The sequence below is a fragment of the Manis pentadactyla genome, chromosome 2, assembly GCF_030020395.1.
Source record: "Manis pentadactyla isolate mManPen7 chromosome 2, mManPen7.hap1, whole genome shotgun sequence".
NCBI lineage: Eukaryota > Metazoa > Chordata > Mammalia > Pholidota > Manidae > Manis > Manis pentadactyla.
In genome coordinates, this window is record NC_080020.1 from 88,005,182 (window position 1) to 88,021,744 (window position 16,563).

Consider the following 16,563-nt stretch of genomic DNA (forward strand, 5'->3'; position numbering starts at 1 on the left):
TATTTCAGACTGAGGAATAGTGCAAAGCTCTTAAAAATCAATTCCTCATATGTTACATGTAAGTGGAAAAAGCTACCCTAAACTATTCAGGTGACCTCACCTGATACCTAACATATTCTTATCCTCTATTTGAAAGCAGAAAATAAACAATGCTCAATAATTCCATATCCATCCTGACCAGGCAGGAAGCAGATTGGAGGTGTGAGTACTCTGGAATTCTCAGAGAGATACTGGGCTTCACACTACAACCACAAAGCTGTAAAGGGAAGTGTTGGGCAGTTTTAAGGCTTGAGCTCGTAGTGGTTAGGGACTCTAATTAATGTGTAATCTTTTTAGCAGACATTAAATGTGGGCAGTTTAAAATGAAAACCACTAATTATCATCTTCGGAAATGATTAGGATAATGCAAACGAGATGGGGAGAAATAGTTCAGATTTCTCAACCAGCAGATACGAATTTTACATGGGATCTTGAAATTTCATTGTAATTATGCCCCAAGTTTTTCAGAAATTCATCCTTCCATTCATTCACCCAGTAGTCAGAAAGGAAATATTTATTGAGGGCTTACTATGTGCCAGTACCACTTATATTCCCGAGTGGAGAAAAATACATTGTTATCTTTCTTCTCAAACCAATTAGAAACTCAACTGTTAGCATTGCACTTTGGGGGAAAGTAAAAAGAAGAATCTTGTTGGAAGACAATTGTTTATAGGTCTTGTGCGTTTCTTCATGTCTTCTGAGCAGAGGCACTGACAACTTTTGTTCTAGAGAATATTTTTTCTCAAGGATGTTAGTACAGTGAACAGCTTGGAAGACAGAGCTGGTATCTTCCTCTGCCCCAGAGGGAGGATTTGTTTGCTGATCAGGATGATAAAGACAATGTGCCTCCCTGCCCCTAGGACAAAGGTTAGGCAGGTTTAGCCTCTTTAAGAGACTGGAGTTTCCTAAACTGTCAGTTGTATTCCTAGTATCTCCCTGGGCTACTATGCATCACACCCATGGAACTTAGGGGTGGGGTTGGGGGGTGAACATGAGGTTCATATTGCCTACATGAATAACAAAGTCCTTTGTCTCTGGCCCAGGAGTCTTATGCCTTCTGCCAGCTCCCAGGAAACTGTGGCAGGCTAATTGTGAGTTTGCAAGCCTGGTAAACTCTAACTTAGTCCTTCATAGTTCTTGACACATCTTCTCACACGAAAAACATACTTATCATTTAATTAGATAAAAATTACTTATTCATGATACAGTGTTGCTAAGGGTATGGGAAAACAGGGATCCTTGCACTATTGGTAGAATTATAAGTTCATATAACCTCTTTTAAGGATAATTTGGCAGTATCTATCAAAATTTAAATGTACATGTTCTAGGAATTTAATATATAGATAAATTACACAAAAGATATAATATAGGGATATCAGTTACAGCAAAAATTATTAGCAAAAGACTGTAATATGTGCTAATAATAGTAATGAAAACACTTATTTAGCTTTTATAAGGTATAAAGTGCTCATTTAAGTAACTTCATGTGTAATGATTGATTCTGTCCTCACAACAGCTCTATGAGATTGTACTGTAATTACCCCTAATTTACTCATAAGGAAACTGAGGCACAAAAAGGTTAAGTAACTTGCCCAGTGTTACATAGCTAGTGAGGTTATTCCTAATAAATAATGGCATATTCACTTAACAGAATACTACGCACTTAAGTGAGGTAGGTCTACTTATAGTTAATGAAAAAACAAGAGTCAGGGTAGTGTGTTCTTTTACACTTCTTTTTGTGTGAAAAAATATTGATTTATGTGTACACAGAACATGTTTGGAAGGACAAAAGGAAAGAAGTGACAGAGAAAGTCAAAGGTGAAGGAGTGTTTATATCATTATACTTTTTAAAGCATATTGATTGTGTGTTTTTTCCCCCAACATTTAAAAATAAACAATTCCAAATATACAGCAAGGTTGAAAGAATTTTATAATGAACACCCACATACCCACGACTTAGATTCTGCTTTTAACATTATACTGTGTTTGCTCTGTCAAATGCCTTTTCATCTACCCATTTGTCCCACTATGTTTTTGATGCATTTCAAAGTCAGTTGCAGACATTAATACACTTCTGATAAGTACTTCAGCATGTATATTATTAACTATTAACTAAGGTTTAATATCTGGCGTACTTCAGCATATATGTTATTAACTATTAACTAAAGTTTAATATCTGTTTACAGGTTCTTTTCTTTTTTTTATTTTGGTATCATTGATATACAATTACATGAGCAACATTATGGTTATTAGACTCCCCCTATTATCAAGTCCCCACCACATACCTGATTACAGTCACTGTCTATCAGCATAGTAAGATGCTATAGAATCACTACTTTTCTCTGTGTTTTCTCTGTGTTATACTGCCTTCCCCGTGCCCCCCTACATTATGTGTGCTAATAGTAATGCCCCCTTTCCCCCTATACCCCCTTCCCCCCATCCTCCCCAGTCCCTTTCCCTTTGGTAACTGTTAGTCCATTCTTGGGTTTTGTGAGTCTGCTGCTGTTTTGTTCCTTCAGTTTTTGCTTTGTTGTTATACTCCACAGATGAGTGAAATCATTTGATACTTGTCTTTCTCCGCCTGGCTTATTTCACTGAGCATAATACTCTCTAGCTCCATCCATGTTGTTGCAAATGGTAGGATTTGTTTTCTTCTTATGGCTGAATAATATTGCATTGTGTATATGTACCACATCTTCTTTATCCATTCATCTACTGATGGACACTTAGGTTGCTTCCATTTCTTGGCTATTGTAAATAGTGCTGCAATAAATATAGGGGTGCATCTGTCTTTTTCAAACTGGGCTGCTGCATTCTTAGGGTAAATTCCTAATAGTGGAATTCCTGGGTCAAATGGTATTCCTATTTTGAGTTTTTTGAGGAACCTCCATACTGCTTTCCACAATGGTTGAACTAATTTACATTCCCACCAGCAGTGTAGGAGGGTTCCCCTTTCTCCACATCCTCGCCAACATTTGTTGTTGTTTGTCTTTTGGATGGTGGCCAGGTTCTTTTCTTTTTATATAAAATTTGTGTACCCATTTCAAGTATACATTTGCTGAGTTTTGACAAATATGGCTACTTTTGTTACCCAAACCCATGGAACATTACCATCACTCCACAAAGTTCCTTCATGTCCTTCTCAGTTAAGCTCCACCCCCACTCAGAGGAAACAACTAGCTTTATTCTTCCACTCTGAAGTAGATTTGCCCATTTTAGAACTTCCTATCAATGCAATCCTAGGCTTCTTTCACTCAGCCTAATGTTTTTGAGATTCATCAGTATTGTTGCATATTATTAGTTGTTTGTTATTTTTCTATTGCTGTGTGTTTTGTTACTTTTGTTCAGTGTATAAAATACCACCCTTTATCTGTTCTCTTGTTAATGGATACCTGGATTGTTCCAGTTTTGGGGGTTTATGAATAAAGCTGCTATGAACATTCTTGTACAAGAATGTTTTGTGTAAACAGTTTTTTTTTCTCAGAAAAATATCCAGGAATGGAATTGCCAAGTTACTGAGTTGATGTATGTGTGGGTTTACAAAAACATGCCAAATCTCATTTCAAAGTAGTTGTATTATTTTCCTGGTCTACTAACAATATATGAGACTTCTGATTGTTCCACATCCTTACCACATTTGGTGGTATCAATCTTATTAGTTTTAAGCCATTCTGATAGGTGTATAGTGTAGCTCATTTAATTTGTATTAACCTGATGAGCACTTTTTCATTTGCTTCTTGGCCATTTCTTTCAAGAAGTGTCTGAGTATTTCACCCGATTTTTGATTAGGTGATCTGTATTTTTTTTTTTTGTGAGAGGGCATCTCTCATATTTATTGATCATGTGGTTGTTAACAACAATAAAATTCTGTATAGGGGACTCAATGCACAATCATTAAAGGTGATCTGTATTTTTAAACTGAATCATAAGAGTTCTTTATATTCTGCACATACCATTCCTTTGTCAGCAAATGTTTTCAAATATTTTCTTCCAGTAAAAAAGATAAAACTTTAAATCTCCACAATTCCCATACTAACACCTAGGTATTTGCAAATTATTTTAATAAAACTTAAAAATATAGTTGAGTTTAAATTAGAGAGTCATTCACATGATCTCAGTTTTGATGCACTGCATGATTGCTAATCCTAAGAGACCTTCCCCCACTGTGTGATAAATTCTTTCTGGTCAGGGTCAGTATTTTAGCTATTTCTTTTCTTTCCCTTTGCCTGGCAAGGTACCTTAAGCCAACATTTACTGTGTGAATATTTTTTCTGGGTTGAAATCCAGTAACATTTTTATTATCTGAATATCAGGAGTGGGTCTTTTGTCCTTAGTCATGGTTTCAATGTAGAGTGAAGATATCAGCACTCAGTTATTGTTGATTTGTTGATATTTCCTTTTGAGTGGTTGTCAGTAAGGAGTGAAAGACAGGTGCCATGCATTCAAAGAGGATTATTTCAGAGGAGACCTCTTCCTTCTTTGAGCATTTAAAACTCCCTGGGACACTTTGAAACTCTGCTTTGTGTAGGATCTGTGTGTACTCTGGTTTCCCACCTCACTCTAAGAACTTTGAGGGCAAAAGTATGTCCCACTTGTGTGTCCATCTCTCCCTGAAACTGAGCATCAGGATGCCTTGCATAAAACAGAAGCAATGAATACTTGTTGAATAGATACAAGAGGTAAAAAAAATCAAAGCCCAAGCACACAATATGTCAAGGTGAGACAAAAGAGAGATTAATGAGCCATAAGCTTACATAGTTTCTTCATTCAGTGAGTGAGGCATTCACATTTCAGACATGACTGACATTTGTCAAACACCATGTGCTTGTGTGGTCTTGTGATAAACGCTGCCCTTAGAAAAGGAAGATGAGAACATTTTGAAACCACTAGAGGACGATGTGATACAACACAATCCACGGTGAATTTAGGCAGTGCATGCTGCAAAAAGCCAGATAAGGGAAGCAGGAGCCTTGCAATCTGGAAGGCGAGGGCAGGAAGCTGGTTTGTGGCCTGATCTTTCCGAGTTTTACTGTCAAGGAGAACTAGTGCATACTATTCTTCCCAGAGCCATATTACAGGCTGGTTATACATATGACCTTTTCTAAAATCATCGTATATGCACTTTTCCCTGTCCCTAGCACATCTGCTGAACACCGCCTCCTTTTCACATGTACTTATTTTACTCCTGCGTGTGCACCTGTATTTTGAGAGCAGAGGGCTGAGTTTGTCTTTATCATCACATCCTTTGGTTTACTCAGAGTTAGAAATTCTGAGTGGTTCATAACTAATTCTTTTATCTAAATTATGTTTTTGAATGTGCTTGTTTTGCTTATGTTCCTCTCACATTTCTGTTTTTTATCACAATAGATTTGAGTGGAGATTTTTGAGAATTTTTGTTGTTTTCTTTTGGTGTGTCTTTATCTTCAAAAGGAAACCAAAACATTGACCATGACTTTAGAACTTATTAAAATGGTTTAGCTGAGCCCTTGGTTATTACAAGTTAAAATTTCCTGGTTTTGTACTTCTAGTGCTCAGGACAATGGAAGCTTGGCACATAGTAGGCACTCAATGGATACTGTTGGACCTCACTTAGAAAAAGAGTGGACAGGAAAAGTGTCAGACTGCAGTGTGCCCGTCCACAGGCCATACAAAGTTTCACATCCAGGTGGCAACATTCTGAATCATAAAATTTATCTCCCTGCCTACAGCTGATGGGCATCTTATACAAGGCAGTGGCTTTCCAAGAGTGGCCTCAAAAATCAGAAGCGTCAGCATGAAGGTTTGTTAGGGAAGCAAACACTGGACCCACCGGAGATCTACTGAAACAGAAACTCTGAAGGTGCAGCAATCTCAAGCCCAGTTTGAGAACCACTGGGCAAGAAGTCTTTGAGTGGCCTGTCATTACTACTAATTCATCAGTTTTCCTTTCTCATGAATTTGTACTGGTGGTAAGGGAAAGAGACAAGCAGCTGGTAATGGAAGCATATCTGGGTTACCCAGATGGAGGGCAGTATAAAGATGCCAAGAAGATTCAGAAACCACAACTAGCAAGAAGCTAGGCATAACGTAAACCATAGAGAGAAGATATGCAGAGTGAGGTGGTTGGTTGGTAGCAACTGAGCTGGAGAAACAAAGAGAGTTGCTGAGTCACCACAATGATGGAGACAATGAACAGCTGCTAAAGTAACCTGGGTCCCCTGTCACCATGTGGCGCTGGTGCCTTCCAGTTCCGGAAACTGTGTCCCAGGGTCTGTGGTGCCGGCTGTCCAGCTCGCCTGTGCCCCATGATGCATGGCTCTGTAGCCAAGATTCCCATTTTTCTGATTCCTCTATGTGATGTCCAGTAAATCCCCCAGTACCTGGGTAACCTGAAGTGGTCTTGGCACCAAAAGATATTCTGGCATACTTTTCATTTTGTTTTAACTTTATGTACAATATGTAAGTTAAATCTGTGATGGGTGTGAACTAGGAAAAGTTTCTGTAAATTGAAGTACGGCAAGCTTCTCATAGAAACAAAAGTAAAATAGGGAGGTGATGTTCTTGTTTGGGAACTTTATCTTCTCTTTTTAGAGAAGTGACCCAAAAAACTGTATATGTACAATATGAAGCTTTCCAAATTGTTTAAAATGATGAGGCAGGCCAACACAGTAAAATACTATATAAAATTATACTTCATATGATCATCTTATAGAAGTCTAGCCAAAGTTCTTATTAAAGGGAGAAGATTACGCCACCGCAAAACGTGCAACTTCGACATGTGAATTATTTTGAGCTAAAGGCAATCAAGACCCAGGAAACTCAGGAAAAGCTTTTTATCTCTCCCTTAACTGTCTAAAAGATAGTAAACAGGGGGGCCTGTACCACGAAGAGAGCTATTATCAGAGATAACTTTTTTATTCAGAACAACTTATCTGCATGGCATGACAGAAGTTTGTTTACTAAACAGTTGCTCTTCTCATCTCATGACTAGTCTTCCTCCCTTTGAGGCCCCAGACCTCTGCCCTCTTCTTAGCACAGCATGGCTGGTAAACCTCAGTTGCCTGACCACTTTTCAGTCTCATGTTTTCGTGGGGCTCCTCTATGTATGTAATTAAATTTGTTTTTATTCTGTTAATCTGTTTTATGTCGATTTAATTGTTAGCCCAGCCAGAGAATGTAGAAGGGAAGAAGGGTAAATTTTTCCTCCTCAACATTATCATAGTAATTCTGGCTTTATTTTTACTATAAACATCAGAAGGCTAAGACCATGACAACCACAGCCTGGGGAAATCGGCCTCTTAGAGTAGACTTTTGAAGTGCCCTAGCATTCTTTCGTGGACCATAATGAGAAACTAATTCTGGACCATCTGTTAAGCTGGCTTTGTTTATTGTTTGTTTTAAATCTCATTGCAAATTTTCTTGAAGCAAGTGTAGGCTCAAGTTGTTGAGGTTTTTTACCTTAAAAACTGAAAACTTTTATGCTTACTTGAGCAGCTCTTTCATCAGCTTTAGACGCTTCTCCTTCATCTTTGTTTGACACCAGCCACATCTATATTTAAAATGCTTGAAATAAGAACAGCAACTCTGGTATGTTTCATCCTTAGGGTCTGGGGGCACACAGTTTCAATACAGCATCAGTGAATTTGGCTTGAATGGGGGCTTGAAAGCTGAATTTGAATCTGATTCTACAAAGGTTAAATTCTTCCCTTTTTTTAGCAAGTTCTGCAATTTGCCTGATAGCAGTAGATTCTAGATAGCAGTGATTCAAGATCACTAGAGCACTTCCCTCCGGTTTTATAAACTACTTAAGGACTTAAGTATGTGCTGTGAACATGATAAGAAACTTAAAATAAATATATCATAATCTGTATGTCCAAATGCATAGTGTTTTTTTGAAAGTTTTCCATTTTGTAATGGGGTGGAATGAGTGGTTCACTTACACAAAAGATGTTGGAAATGCTGAGAACATTTTTGAAACCATAGGAATGATTTAGTTGGAGGACTAACTATCCTTTCTTCTGTAGGAAAAGCAATCCAAAGATGTTTCTGTAAATGCTTATTAACTACTCTAAATGTAAAATAAATTTTTTCTGTTCTCTCCAGGGAAGGACAGAAAGCTTAAGTCTGGAAAGTTGGTATAAGAATTAGGACAGATAGGGAATGTTGCTACTCCCTTTTATTCTCCAGTTCAGGTCAAGTTAGTACAGAGGACATTTCAGAAAAACACAAATAAACAAAATATGCAGAGCCAATCAGGTATTGGAGGCCTGTGCCTATAACCTACCAGAATTAGGACACACGTTTGGAATAAGGTGCAAGAATGCCATTTCTATGGAAGATCTAGTCACTGAAAGGGTGTCTGTAGGATTATTTTCCCCACTCAACTCAAATTTTTGTCAGCTAGACTAGACCCAACATAAAAAATGTCAGTCCATGTTTTTGGGTGTTCTAAACAAAACAAAACAAAACAAAACAAAACAAAACAAAACGATCAGTGGGTTGAAAAGCCTGGAGTCAAGTCATGCCAAAAATGAGTGGATTCCCGGTTTTATAGATTTCTAACGTTAGGAAGTTTTCCTGAAGTTGAGAGTTTAATGTAGGAGCAGCGATACCTGCACCTAGGGATCTGTTGGAGACATTCCTTGATGGAGCACATGAACTCCAGAGACCTTGCAAATCCAAAGCAGATGAGAGAAGTAAAGAAATGAAACTTTACAGCTCTGAGGAATGTCAAAATTTGTCAGCAAGAGCTCGATAATTAAATAATCAGTTTGTAGGAAGCAAAGTGTAAATCTCCTTTAGTTGTGGAAAGGGAAGAGAGCCAGGGACAATCATATTTGAAACACTGGTCTAAACTTGTGCTGGAAAAATAAGTTTTTTGTTATGTTTTTATTAATTTATTAATTATGTTTTAAGTCAGGGGAATAAAGCTTGTAGAGCCTCACATTTCGAGAAGCCCTGAGGTAAAGAGTCCACATGAGGAGGCAGGACACTGGGGATGTGAAGGGACAGTTGTTTGGCTTATGACTTATTTTGCTGTCCAGGAATTGCAAATAGATTGTCAGACCTGAGATATGATAAAGCCGAAGGCAGAGGGTGTGACAAACTAATGCGCACAAAGCTTATGAATCACCAGAGCTACTGTACTGAGGTGTTCTGCATCTGTGGGTTCAGGTTTCTAGTATTTTAAAGTTCAGAGCAATCTAGTGAATGTATTACCACATATACTACCATGGGCTGGGAGAATCTGGAAGGGGCAGCCGTTTGCTGTTTCAACTTAAACCACATTGCCACCTATAGGAAACTCCTAGGAACTGCACAGAAGTTACCAAAACGTATATCCTGTCTACGCAGTGATTAGTTATCACAGGGTTTTAGATGTGATGGGTCTTTAAAGGTCATGGGAGCCAGGCTTCCACCCAAAGTTTGAATCACTTTTACAAAATATTCGATTAGTGATTGTCTAACTTCTGCTCAAATCTCCTCAGTGAATGGAAACCCACTCTTATTAAGCTCATTCCATTAATATTTTCACCTGCTTCTTTTCATCTGTGCTTACCGCTCCCTTCTGCAGTCCCTGGGCCTCCCGGTCCTAGGCCTCCCCAGGGTTCTTGGGGGTGAATTGGCTTCATCTCACTGACAGCTCACTTTAGCAGGCACTTTGGCGATGGGTTCTGCCAATTCAGTGACTATTTGCTTTGCATCTTTCAAATTACTGCTTGCACTTCCTTCTCTATTTCTCCTCTCTCATTCACTTTGGTCTTGTGGATTTATACTTTTATTTAAAATTATTCATTTACTGTTATTTTGGTAGTTTTTGGAAGAAGAGAGAACAAATAAAAGCAAGAAACAAAACCTACCATGTTTAATTGGAAGCCTAGTCATGTTTATCTGATTCTGCTCTTAGGCATTAAGTAATGTTAAGTGTAAGGTTTTATATTTATTCCAATTAAAATTTTTACTGTTAAATTTGGCTTGTTGTTATGACCTTTGGGTCCTCACTCTGCCAATATATTGGCTACCTCTCCCAGCCATCTCAGAAGAGGAGAAGCAAATTGGCCGTGCAATTAGCTATTTACTCAATTAACAGCACAAGGGTGAAGACAGAATCCCATGACACTAGAGACTCTGGGCTGACATTGATTCATAATTAACATTTATCTTTGTGATCACCTGGGCCACGTTCCTTCATTTTGTTCACACACTGAGGGTCTCTTTCAAATGCTGAGCTCAAATGCTGAAGTGAATGAATCAGCTTTCTCTGATTTACCAGTCTGACAAAGTTTAGATAAAAAGGGAAGGACAGTTAGCTCATTAAATTCCGACTTGTCCTTCCTGACTCCTAGGCATGTGTAAGTGCTTCGTGAACACTTCTCATGTGTTCAAAGTGATGTTTATAACCTCTTTGCGAATTGCATGCCCATCCCTGTCCCAGTTTCTAAGATTCTTCTGAGATAACAAACAGCATCTCATTTGATCACCGAGTTCTTCCAGTGGTAGGCTGGCAATGAACTTGTCAGGACCCAGAGGTTTGCACTGATGTGCTGACCCCAGGCACTCTCAGAGTCTCTCCAAGGGTGGATTTTTAGGTCTCTCATCTGATGCTTGTTCTACTATTTTCTGTCCACTAATCTTTCTCCTTGGCAGAAATGAAAGATGAAAAATAGGAGATAAAATGTTCCACAGATCATGTGTCTTCCCCTGTTACCAGCCTTTCACTTTCTTTGTTCTAATTATTCCTATGTAATTTCAAAATACCATCCTTAACATTTAAAACTTTATAGTATTATATATATATATAGTATTTATATTCTATATGTATATAGAATATATATGTTATAGATAACAGAAGATACATATTATAGTTAATAGAATATGTGTATGTATATATATGTCTGTGCCCAGCACAGACCTCCTAAAACCCTTGCAATTTCGTAAGTGATAAGAGCATGGGGAGTGTCTCTTGTTCTAGTATTTGGTATTTGAGCTCAATTCCTGGCACAGGATAAATTCCTGGAATTTCCTGGGTGATAGGACGTCTTTTATTCTAATGAGGTGACTCTGCGTGGGCTCCTGGATAGGGGCTGGTCACCAGAAAGACCACACTGATTGGAATCTTGGAATTGTCAGCCCCACCCCCATGAGAGGGGCGGAGTCTGGAAATGGAGTAAGTAACTGATAAGGCTGTGCTAGCCTCCACAGAAATCCCTAGCAGGGGGTTCCCGAGCTTCCGGGTGAGTGAACACATCCACATCCTGAGAGGGCGTCGCGGGGGCAGGAGCTCCTGCACTCGGGACCCTCCCAGACCTTGCCCCATGAAATTATTCTTCTGGTATTCATCTATATCCTTTATCATATCCCTTAACCATCTGGTAAGTGTGAGTGTTTCCCTGAGTTCTGTGAGCTGTCTAGCAAATGACTGAATCCAAGGGGGAGAAGGTCATGGGAACCTCCAATTTGTAGTTAAGTCAGACAGAAGTTGTGGGTAACTTGGGGACATATTAATTGCCATTGGCATCTGAGTTGGGTTGAGAGCAGTCTTGTGGGACAGAGTCCTCCATCTGTGGGATCTGATGCTATCTCCAGGTAGATAGTGTTAGAACGGAGTTACAGAGAATTGCTTGTCATGGGGAAAGCACCCCCGTATATCTGTGTCGGCAGTGTTGTGGATGTGGTAGTAGTGTGAGAGTAAAGGAGAAACACAGGAGGGAAAACAAAGAGTATTTTCCCAATACAGCTACGTGTCCCTCAATAGGGGAAGGCATAAATAAGCGTGTTATGTTCAGATAGTGGAATGATAAGGAGTGGTTAAAATGAATGAACTGGATCAATGTATCAGGAACAATAAGTTTTTTTAAAAAAGCGAGCAGCAGAAAGATGTATACTGGATGCTACCATTTTTTCCCAGTGATGATTAACAGCCACACAAACAACAGTACCTGATATTCACAGATGCATATGTATACATAAGTAGTAGGACACAGATGGAAAGAGTAAACCTAATTTAGAATAATGGTTACTCCCAGGGAGCCTGGGAGGGGACTGGGACCAACTGCACTGCTCTTGGGCTGGTCCTTCTGAATGTTCTCCCTCGAACCCCTACCTCATCAGGAGCTTTCTCCTTGTTAGGCAGCCCAAAAAGTGGGTATGTAGCAAATTCTTAAACTGAATTTCATTGTTTCTCTTTTTCTTTCTTTTGCCTTTTTTCATTTCTCTTTTCCATTCTATTTCCACTGGCCTCATAATCCACCAAATTTTTTTTTACCAAAGCCTGATGCCCTGTGTCTCATATTGAGTAAATATTTCTTCCCGCTTTTCAAAGAGAAAGTGCATTTCTCAAATTCACATTTGAAATCCCTCCCTCCTTTTCCTCTGTTGCTTTAGGGCCCCACATTCTCTCTCCCTTGTCCCAGCCCATCATTTGGGGTGCGTGTCCTCACCGTGCTCTCTACCTTTCCAGGGAGAGTCTGTGATTTGGTAACATCTTTAGATTTGACTGGCTGCCTTGGTTCTGAGAGTGAGAAGGCAAAAATGATTTATCCAAGAGTAGAATGTTCTTTGAAGCTAGGGACACTAGAGTCTTTGCAATATTCTTTTCAAAGCCTCTGGTAGTTACTCCCAAACCATGGAAGGGGAAGGAAGGGAAAAAGTCTTCTGCCAGCTGAGATGGTGTTGAGAACTCTCCTCCTTATCACATCAGCACACTCTCATCCAGTTGGCCTTTTCTGGAAACAGATTTCACAACATTTGACACCTTATAACTCAACATGTGTGTTATTTCCTGTCAGTTTAACCTCTCCAAACTTTTGTTTAACAGTAACCAGAAATTCTCAGAAATAAGAGAAGAGTGCAATGCTTCCATATCACCTTCTGCATCACCTTCCTGTCATCTTCCTGGAGTTCCTGAAATGATAGAAATGATAGCTCTTAGCAGGGGCCACAAGTCAGGATGGGCATGGTGCCCTCCCTGCATGCCCCCGCCCCAACTGGGATCCCTCCATTTCTTTGTCCTGCTAGCCCTCATGAATCTATTATCTGACACTAGTGTATCCCTCATTGTGAGTGACATTTCCTAATTTTTTTTCCCAATAAGGCATCTTTTATACCCAGTGGCAGCTCAAAAAATAAAGAAAAAACATTGCCTGGCTGACAACTGCTGGGCTAAACGGGCCAAGGAAAGAAGAGGTGATGTTGGAAGAAAGCTGCCCTTCTCTCACCTCCAGGTTGGGCTGGATCTCAAGTGCAACTATATGTCTTATTTTCTTTTCAGACTTAGAGGTCACTAGCTTGAAATAAGCAAAAGGAGATCCTCACTCACCTGCCAAGTTCATGATTCTGCCTGAGCTCTTATAAATGACAACTTTATTTAATGGGATCATGCATTTGAGAGTTGAAAGGTTCATTCTGTCTTTTGGGTTTTGCAGATGGGGAAAGAGGACCAGAGACGTTAAGAGATTTCCCCCAATAATAGTAATATTATTTTATATTACATAGCTTGAAAGCACTATTGCCTCCACTTCACAGAATAGGAAAGGGATGATCAGAGAGATGAGGTTACTGGCCCGGGGTAGCACAGAGATTCAGTAACAGAGGCTGGACTTGAAGCCAGGTCTCCTGATTCCCACTATGATGCTCTTTGATGGACACTAAACTGCCTCTGGTCATGGGAGGGGACTTTGGAAATAATTGTCTGCTGTCTGGAGTCCCACTTAATTTTTCTGTCTGTACTTGGTGATCCAGGACACTATTAAAAGTGCATATGTATTTAAAAAATTACATTGTATTTATCTGTTCCTCATTTGCAGAGCACATGGTGTAAAATTTAAAGGGCATAAAAGGGGACACAGTGAAAAAAAGTCTCCCCCATGCTCCTGTCCCCAGCCATCCAGGTTCCCTCCACAATCTCTTGTGTCCTTCAGTTATACTCTATACTTGGAGAAGCAAAATGCATACATATACACATTTAAATTTATAATAAAAAATGGAAGCATACTCTCCCCTTTTCTCCACTTTGCATTTTGAGAAGTGTGATGTATTTTGGGTATCAACTCTTATCAGCTCTCATAGAGCTGCCTCCTACTTTTTAGTTGTCGCAAGAGTTCCACTAAGTGGATGTTATAATTTACTTACCTAGTCCTCTCCTGATGGACAGTAGGTTGGTGTCCATTCTTAGACTTCTTTATTCTGTTCTATTCTATTCCATTCTTTGACTGTTGCTATGAAGAATAGAATATATATGTTTTTTTTGTATATATATATGCAAGTATACCTAGCAGAGTTTGACAATCTACAGCCAGCGGGCCAAGTTCAAACTGCCATTTTTTTCCCCCACTTTTAAAAAAATTCATTTTGTTATCATTAATCTACAATTACATGAAGAACATTATGTTTACCAGATTCCTCCCTTCACCAAGTGCCATTTGTTTTTGTAAATAAAGTTTTATTGGAGAACAGTTATGCCCATCAGTTTACGTGGTGTCTGTGGCTGCTTTCATGCTGTGGCATCAGAGTTGAGTAGTTCAACAGTGATATATGGCTCGGAGGCCTATTTACTATCTGGTCCTTTAAAGAGATAGTTTGCTGGCCTCAGATCTATAGGATAAATTCCTACTAGTAAAATTGCTGGGCCAGGGGTTTTGCATTTAGCACTTGATAGTTAATGGCCCAATTCTCTTTGTAGAGGTTGTACTGATTTATTTTCCCACTAGTAGCTGATTTTCCCAGGTTCACACCAATGTAGTTCATTGAACATTTTCATCTTTGTCAATCTGATAGAAAATGATATTTCTCTTGATTTGTTTTGCATTTATTTGGTTTTCAGTGATGTCAAGAATGTTTTTATGGGTGGAGGAGGGTTGGAGGGAAAGAGAAACAAATGTGAAATAAATGATCAGTCTTCAGTCTTGAATGTGAGCAACAGAACTTACACCACTAAACAAACCCAGCAGAGACCCTACCGCCTCTGCCAGCTTGGGGATCTCGGGTCTCTCAGTTACTCTCTTCCCCCTGGCTAGAAATGGATTCCGAGCAGCACCTATTTCCTTGTGTTGCTCTGCTTCTGGTTTCTCACGCTGTGAGCAGCTGCTAGGTGGGAAATTAGAGTTCTGGTTGCAGTCTTGGGGAAGTGGGACTAAAGCTGTGGGAAATTTCTATGCAGGAAGGCTCATTAGAAGGTGCAGGTCAGCCTCAAACAAATGCACAATTACTACCCTGTGGGGGGAAACCAGCTTTCAACTCGGGGCACAGAATGGACACTGCTTCTCTGCCCCTGGTGGGCTGAGACTGTGCCGTCCTTGGGAAATGGTTGTTTGTTGTTGGGAGTGGTGTGGAGGGCAAGAGATCCAACAGTTTCCTACCAGACTCAAGAGGTGCATCTCTCCTTTTGCCAGCAGAGAGGCAAGTGGTGAGTGAGGCCCAGTGACTTGAGGGTTCAAGTTCAGCACTTGCATGCCTTTGTTTTTCGCCTGCCTAGAATGGAGTTTGGTCCTTGATCTTGGGCCACACGGCTCTGGACCATTAGGATTGAGCGAGGCAAGGGCTAGGAGCCAGTGGGGTTTTTATAGTTTGTCAAATTTAAAGATAAATTGCTTTGAGAATAAAGCTTTATTCCAAAAAGCTAGAAAGTTGCTAACATTTTGTAGCTAATGAGGTTGAAGAAAGGCTCCTCAGCAACTGCTTAGATACTTAAAATGTGGCAAGGCAGTAGTTACATTTAAATATGTAAAAACTAGATTTTTAAGTTTCCAGAGAAGAGCTATTGGAAATGACGGTGCTGGAAATGGGCTAAATTAATTATGGCAAATCCAGTCAATGGAATAGTAGAAGGCTGTTAAAATAATGAGACAGATCCATATGTACAGATATGTAACCTTTCCCAAGAAACCAATACATGGAAAAGTAAAGGTAAGGGATAGTAAGTCTCTTGTGTCAGGATTCCTGGTGGCTAAGACAGTGACAGGGATTCTTGTGCTTTTGGGAGGATTGCTCCCAGGAGAAGGGGAGGTAGGGAATCAGGCAGGGAAGGGAAAAAAGTTAAGCAAGGGGGTGGTCTCAGTGGATACCAGCTTTAGTCCAATCCCATGGGAGCACTGGAGTATGAACTGCACCACAGAGTGGGCCAGGCTTTTGTAGCCCCATGTTGGCTGCAGTGTGGTGGGGTGTGTGGGTGGGTGGGTGCAGGATGTTTTGTAGTGGGGAGCAACGGTGAACTCTTAGTAGCCAACACTCACAGCAGCTGGGGGATGGGTGCAGGGGCTGTGCAGGGGATCTGGGCAAGAGCCCCAGCAGTACTGTAGAAGGCATGCTGCCCTGTATATGTGCTGGGGAAGGATAGATATGTGCATCTGAATGCTTGCATACATAGAAGCCAAGAGCAGAAGCTCGTATCCTGCAGTCCATGGATCCTTAAGAGCTTCATGGACAGAACCGAATTTCAACATAATTGGTCTCCTTTGTAATCCTCTATATTTTACTTTACATAGTTTCGAATATTATTCTGAGAGGGGCATCCATAGGCTTTGTCAAATAGCTAAGGGGCCCCTGGCA

The 16,563-nt window shown here is 39.9% G+C and overlaps 1 long non-coding RNA gene across 2 annotated transcripts in view; it reads left to right on the forward strand.

Annotated features, from left to right (window-relative positions):
• LOC118913648 (uncharacterized) overlaps positions 1 to 16,563 on the forward strand; it is a 46,963-nt gene that overhangs the window by 27,683 nt on the left and 2,717 nt on the right. The gene's annotated exons all lie outside the window — the stretch shown is intronic.